This window comes from Betta splendens, chromosome 24, assembly GCF_900634795.4.
Source record: "Betta splendens chromosome 24, fBetSpl5.4, whole genome shotgun sequence".
Classification (NCBI taxonomy): Eukaryota; Metazoa; Chordata; class Actinopteri; order Anabantiformes; family Osphronemidae; genus Betta; species Betta splendens.
The window spans coordinates 2,656,850-2,662,849 of NC_040901.2; the positions used below are offsets into that span (position 1 = coordinate 2,656,850).

At 43.6% G+C, this 6,000-nt stretch overlaps 1 non-coding gene across 1 annotated transcript; it reads right to left on the minus strand.

Moving 5' to 3' along the window:
- Nucleotides 1-4,852: 4,852 nt before the first annotated feature.
- LOC114850207 (U6 spliceosomal RNA) lies at nt 4,853-4,958 on the minus strand. The gene has a single exon (XR_003784788.1). It is a non-coding gene; the product is annotated as a U6 spliceosomal RNA (small nuclear RNA).
- Between the last annotated feature and the right edge of the window lie 1,042 nt (nt 4,959-6,000).

The following is a 6,000-nucleotide window of genomic DNA, read 5'->3' on the forward strand; positions in this document are numbered from 1 at the left end:
AGAAGGATAGGGGTTGAGGGAGTGTCTCAGTGTGGTGTGAAGTGAGGGGGTGTTGTTGGTATGAGTCGCCAGTCGTCAGGGCTGAGGGTAGAGGGCCTTGTGTAAAGGTGTGAAGGGCTGTGGGGGCTGGTAATCCAGTGGTATGAGGTGACAAAAGGTTTGGAGGCAGCTGCTGGGAGGTGTGAGTGGGTGCTTGGTCAAACCTATTAAAGTATGAGTTCAGCTTGTTGACCAAGCTCGGGTCCCACTCAGCCTGTGGGTGTGGAGCTTTGAAGCCTGACGTGGTTTTCAGGCTCCTCCACACCTCACTGACATTGTTCTGCTGCAGCTGCTCCTCCATCTTCCTCCTGTAGCTGGACTTCCCCTCACGGATTTTCCTCCTCAGCTCCTCCCTGTCCCCTGATTTAAATGCTCTCTTCTTCTCCTTTAGCAGAGCTTTAATATCAGAGGTGACCCACGGCTTGTTGTTGGTGAAACACCGAACCCGCCTGGTGGGAACGGTGTTTTCACAGCAGAAGTTGATGTAATCCGTTACACAGTCTGTTATTGCGCTAATGTCCTCCCCATGTGGGTCGCAGAGCTCCGTCCACACAGTGGTGTTTAAAACAGTCCCTGAGAGCCTCCTCGCTCTCAGCTGTCCACCTCTTCACTGTGCGGGGCACCACCGGCTGCCTGTGTACAACAGGTTTATACACAGGCAGGAGATGCAGGATGTTGTGGTCAGCTCTGCCCAGTGGTGGGAGGGAGGATGCAGCGTAGGCCTCTTTGGTGTTGGCATAGAGTAAGTCCAGGGTTTTGTTGTCTCTGGTGGGGCAGGTCACATACTTGGGTGTATGTAGGCAGAGCAGCTGAAGGAGGTGCATGGTTAAAGTCCCCAGAGATCAGGAAGAGGGCCTGTGGGTGCTGTGTTTGCAGCCTGCTGGTGACTGAGAGCAGGGTCTCAGAAGCTGTGTCAGCGTTAGCGGAGGGTGGGACGTACACAGCAATTATTATAACTCGTGTGAACTCCCGTGGCAGGTAGAATGGCCTCATGCCCACCGCTAACAGCTCAATGTCTCTGTTACACGGCTTCATTTTGACATACACCACCTGATTTTCACAAACACAGCCAGACCCCCTCCCTTCCTCTTGGCCTGAAGCGTCTCGTTTTCTCCCGTCGTAGTTTTCCGGCGCGGCGCCCACGTCGGGTCTTCACCAGCACCTCAGCGGTGATCTCGTGTCTGTCTCTGGGCAGAACTACGGCGCTGCGCAGCGCGATCAGCTGCTCCGCGGTGTAAACAATGCGCGCTCTGACCCCGACGCACATCGTAGCTTTAAAACAGCGTTTGTACTGCGCCAAACTTAGATAAACTATATAAAAGCTGTGTACAGGTTGTGTACACTAATGCTACTAACAAAACACTAGAAAGATAAACTTGAGTAAGTGAAGAAAGTAAAAAAATAGAAGTAAGAGGACAGGAGCTGTTGTGACCAGCAGCCAGCTCGACCGGCGCCGGAGAGAAAAAGAAGAAGAAAAAAAGAAATATAGTACTGTCGCTTTTAAAAGTCACGTGAATTTTAAAACAAACTTATTCTATGGGCACATAGCCTATCAAGGAGGATCAGTTATTTTGACAATCTTAAAAAAATTGTGGGGAGTACCAAGATCATAAGGCGCATAAACCAACCTCATGTTAAGCCAACACCTCCGTCTCCTGCAGAGGAGCTCAGCAATGGGGAAATCTACAGGTCAGCAGGAAAGCAAAAGGTCAGTCCCAGCCATCATGTTGTGAAGACTTACTTTGGAACATTTAAGATGCTGCGTGTGTCCATTCTCTTCTTCCAGAGACTGCGCCCTACAGAACCTCGCAGCGCAGATGAAGCCACTCCCTAAAGTTGTGGGCTGTGAGCTGCCACCTACTTGGGATTTGCTGGTTATAGACGGACATGGATCTACTCTGCAGCTTGCATTATTACACACCAAGTGTGTGTTTCACTGTTTGATAAAGGGAAGGGAACAAACTCAATACTTGGTGGAGAAAACGTTGCCTGCAATACATCTGAATCTGAACTGTGATAAAGAAAAATAACGTGACAGCGGATGAAGTTTGTTCCCGAGAACAGGAACAAAAAAAACAGTTATGATTCTGATGTTGGTAATAACATGAGATGTATTCATTAGGTAATACTACAGACAATGTCTTATTACCAATATGTTTCTTCATAGTGTGAATTTGAGTTTTGACTTGGAGTTTTGACATGCTGCATTTTTCACGCAGTCACTTTGGTTTTGACATTAATTTTGTCGATTTGATTCTGCTTCAAACAAAAGCTCTAAGATTTGACCAAGAATGGGTTTAGGTTTATTGAAGACATTTACACAGACACGTCTACTGAAGAAGTGGCATAACTGTACTGTAGCTAAATGTACAATAGTACCAGTAGTTCCACTCCTCTATTGTAGCTTTGACTTGTCTGTAGTTACATTTCAAGTTTTTATACAACATTTGTTCTTCTTTAAATGTTCTTTGTTTTTCTGGAAGTCCTGATGAGATTTGTACAAGCAGACTTGAAGCTACAGTACAACGTCTTACTTTACAGAAGCCAACTGTGCGGCTCTTAGCCTCCTTCTACTACTTTTTTATTGAGTGTGCTCGCTTTCTCCGTCACCTCCTGGTTTAATTCCATTAGCCTGCAAAGAAAGAAATCTGTCGGGACCCCTCACATCCTAAGTCCCATGTTCCAGTGGCTCCCATCAGGACACAGACTCCCTGATGCAGGACCCAAATAGGAGAAACACTGTAATCCCAGCAGTAGTTATCTATGTGAATGCTGTCCTGTACAATGACGCTTTTAATTGATCTTATTAGTAATATTAATTTTCCTGGATGCTTTTCCTTAATTGGCCTTCAGGGATAAATAATAGAGACAAAGTGTTTTAAATTGAATTGATCAATACATTATAAATACCTGAAATACTTATGTACACATTATTCAAGAAATAAATTTAAAACAAATCTATGTTGTGAAGTTCACGTCTGAAAATATGTCAGTTGTATAAAAAACATTTTGCCTGTTTCCGCTCACGCACGTCAGCGCGTGCGTCAGTCAATGTCATGGTAACAACAAACGCTTGGCCCGACCGAGTCTATCCCGTTGTTGACCGCAGCCAGTATGGAAAGCATATGAACTACGCAGATGTGCCACCTCAGCTGCATCCAGGACCCGCCATGTGTGCAGCTGCAGCTACTGTATTAATACTTATTATAACAAGAGGTGGTGTAATTAGCTACTACTGATCAAGTGACAATAGAGAACTGATAAAATACTAAGCTGAAGCAAATAAATGAGACAGGTTTTGTTCATTGGTCTGAAAGCCTGCCCTGTAAATGCTTTTTTTCATAAGTTTATGTTTAAGTTTATTTAACTTTTCACAACTGGATCTCCTTAGAGTTGGACAATATTCCTCTTTTCTCCTATTTGAACGTTATTTTAATCTCAGATACTGTTAACGTGATTTTACTTTTGTGCAAATGTCTTTCTTTGACTCTAATTTATTTTACGAATGACTTTGAATTCTTGAAAGTCTTTGTTAAAACTTTACTTTTACGGTTAAACTTAAAACAGGGTTAAAATTAGACTATAGTACTACCCTAAAGCTGCTAACCTTAAACACTGGCTATTGTTGTTGTTTTAATTGTTGTTTATTGTCTTTCTGTGACATCACACATGCTAGAAACAGACCAGAGTTAAACAAGTGACTATAATTAGCTGTGACTGTGTTACAAGGTGAAACACTGAGAAGAATACGAGGTGGTGGAGCTTTTGTCTTTTCAGTCTGATAATGTTGGTGGCACAGGCTGCTACCATGTTTTGAACTGTTTCTCTGCACGTTGTTCATTGTAAAATACATTTAAAAATGTGACTAACTCATGTAAATCACTAAACTCTACAGATACGTTTGTGACGTTTATTTATTTTACAAACAGGGTTGTTAGGCACAACAAGGGATAATCAAATATGGAAATACAGATAAAAGTAAAATATAATAAATCATAAAACCATGAACTTATGTTTAACCATCACGTTCAACGATTTTAAGTAATTGGTCAAATAATTTAGGTGAGGGAGTACAACCACCACAAGTTGCCCATGTAATGAATAATAAGAGATTTAAATCATTTCAGAGGCAAAGCATTCACAGTGTAGCTAAGGGCTGATAAACTCTTAAAATGAATGTATTTGACTTTTGGTGCAATCGTGAAGGAAAGATAGCTTGGAAATCATTTTCTTCACAGTGAATCTGAACCTTCCCATGAGTCGAACGAGTTGACGTCACCGTAAGTTTTTAATTTGAAGCAACAAAATTTGACAAAGTTAAAACTTTATTACACTTTGTATCCAACAAAACAATAACACCCACTTTTAAGACAGGTAGAAGAGGAGTTCATCAGAGTACACGTAAAATGTTTTAAGTGTCAGAGATGGAAATTATAAAGTTATTGTGTGTCTTTCACGGTGTAACCAGATAAAATCTGATTCTTTTGCTAATGGATCATCGCCCTGTGTTGCGTGTGGAGTCTCCGTCTATTACATGACTATAGTTAAAACAACAATACTTGTAAAGCTACTAATCTTAAACACTGGTTGCGGTCGTGTTTTAACTGTTTTTATACATTGGCAATTTTACGAATCGCTAGAGAAACCGTCCAGCTGCCCACCGAAAGTCACGTTCTTCTGGTCTTACGTTACACTCGGTACCTGATCGCGTTCATCCAATCACATCGATGTTTCGCGTCTCTCCTCGTGTGGTCTGTATTTCAAAATAAGAGCCGTAACCAGAAATTGACCCGAAAATATTTAAAATATTATTTAAAATGAGGAACGCTTCACGAATTTGCGTGTCATCCTTGCGCAGGGGCCATGCTAATCTTCTCTGTATCGTTCCAATTTTAGTATATGTGCTACCGAAGTAACACAACATCCCACTGCAACTCACCCCTACTTATAGGGGCTATGTCCATGAACACTCTGTGTTGTGGTGGCGCAGTATTGCTAAACGTTTTAAGTGCCAAGCAACTAGTGGCTTTAACAGGCCAAGAAATATTGGTCTACGCAGCCATGGGTCATGTTTTGAGAGATCTGTTCGTCAGGACATATTCCTACCCAGATTTACTGCAATCTTGTCCTGTCTTTGCGCACAGGAGCTCACGGGGCTCATGGGAAATTATTTAAATCAGGCCTTACGTCAGGCGCTCAGGATTGGAGGACTGCAGGTCACGGAACAAAAGACTCACTCATAGCTCCTCCTCCAACAACTGCCACCTGGAACCTCACGCAGAAATGAGGGTGGGGGGGAAGCGGTAGGGTGAGGGTGGGGGAGAGACACACACACACACTCAGGCGGCACACGATCCATCCATCCATCCATTTTCTAACCCAGCTGGCTGTGGGCGAGAGGCAGGGTACACCCTGTCGCCAGTCCATCGCAGGGCAACACAGAGACAGACAACCATTCACACACACACACTCACACCTACGGGCAATGGAGAGAGGCCAATCAACCTAATGCATGCTTTTGGACTGTGGAAGAAAGCCAGAGAACCTGAAGAGAACCCACGAGAGAACCCCCATCCTTCTCCATACGGTGTAACTCGTCAGCGCTGTACTCTGGCTTATACAACTAACCGCGAATATCAGACTGTGCGTGCTGAAGTATGGCAAGCCAAGAGGGTCACAAGAACGGCGTTTTTAAAACGCGTTTTGTCAGGTTGTGACGCGTCTCGTAACGCGTTTTGTCAGGTTGTGACGCGTTACGAGACGCGTCTCGGTTTTTTCGAGGCGCGTAACGAGACGCGTCTAGTTTGGTCTATGCAAATTTTCCCCACCCACGTTTTCCCACCACCAATACATTCAAAGTGACTTCAGCCAATCACTGACTTGGAACAGTCAAAAGTAGTAGATGACTGATACTCACTGACAATGTGTAAACAGTGAAATAGAACTGAAAATAGCCCCTTC